The 1,367-nt window shown below is 39.4% G+C and overlaps 1 pseudogene; it reads left to right on the top strand.

Annotated features, from left to right (window-relative positions):
• The first annotated feature begins 332 nt into the window (after positions 1-332).
• Positions 333-1,090, top strand: LOC136153632 (ubiquitin-conjugating enzyme E2 E3 pseudogene; annotated as a pseudogene).
• Positions 1,091-1,367: the final 277 nt, after the last annotated feature.

Raw genomic sequence — 1,367 nt, 5'->3', positions numbered from 1 at the left:
GAAAATAATCTTGTAATTACAATATTCTATCAGATATTTTAGGAAGAAATAACAGTAGTTTTAAACAAACTCAAGAAAACTGAGGAGAGAAAATACTTTCCCACTCATTCTCTGAGGCCAAATTACCCTGACAATAAAACCAGACAAAAACATTATCAGAAAATACAACTGTTGACCAATATCCCTCATGAACACAGATATAAAAATCTCAACAAAAATTGGCAATATATAATCCACCAATATATAAAATAAAACAGCATGAACAAGTGGGCTTTATCCCAAGAGTTTAATATTAGTTTAACTTTTATTAATAAAAATCAACACCATAGCGGCGCGCGAGTGGGCCGGGCGGATGGCCAAGTTTTCCAAGAAATAACTTCACCAAGATGTCCAGTGATCAGCAGAGGTCTGATGATGAGAGCCCCAGCACCAGCAGTGGTAGTTCAGATGCAGATCAGCGAGACCCAGCTGCTCCAGAGCCTGAAGAACAAGAAGAAAGAAAACCTTCTGCTACCCAGCAGAAGAAAAACACCAAACTCTCTAGCAAAACCACTGCTAAATTATCCACTAGTGCTAAAAGAATTCAGAAGGAGCTAGCTGAAATAACCCCTTGATCCTCCTCCTAACTGCGGTGCTGGGCCTAAAGGAGATAACATTTATGAATGGAGATTGACTATACTTGGTCCACCAGGTTCTGTATATGAAGGTGGTGTGTTTTTTCTGGATATCACATTTTCATCCGACTGTCCATTTAAGGTTTAAGATTGTCCACCAAAGGTTACTTTCCGCACCAGAATCTATCAGTGCAACATCAATAGTCAGGGAGTCATCTGCCTGGACATCCTTAAAGACAACTGGAGTCCTGCTTTGACTGTTTCAAAGGTTTTGCTGTCAATCTGTTCTTCTTTGATAGACTGCAACCCTGCGGATCCTCTGGTTGGAAGCGTAGCCACTCAGTATTTGACCAACAGAGTAGAACATGATAGGATAGCCAGACAGTGGACAAAGCGATACGCAACATAATTCACATAATTTGTATGCAGTGTGAAGGAGCAGAAGGCATCTTCCCACTGTGCTGCAAATATTTATAGCCTTTCTGTGTATATGTTATACTGATTCTACTCTCTGTTTTTATCCTTTGGAGACTGGGAGACCCCCCAAAAAGGTAAATGCTATCAAGAGTAGAACTTTGTAGCTGTAGATTAGTTCTGTTTAAAACGCCTACTTGCAAGTCTTGCTTCTTTGGGATATCAAAATGTATTTTGTGATGTACTAAGGATCCTGGTCCTGAAGTCTACCAAATATTATCGTGCATTTTAGCTTAATTCATTATCTGTGTGAAGTTATAAAAGTAGCTGTAGATGATT

Source organism: Muntiacus reevesi, chromosome X, assembly GCF_963930625.1.
Source record: "Muntiacus reevesi chromosome X, mMunRee1.1, whole genome shotgun sequence".
NCBI classification, from domain to species: domain Eukaryota; kingdom Metazoa; phylum Chordata; class Mammalia; order Artiodactyla; family Cervidae; genus Muntiacus; species Muntiacus reevesi.
This window is presented reverse-complemented; position numbering and strand designations above follow the sequence as displayed.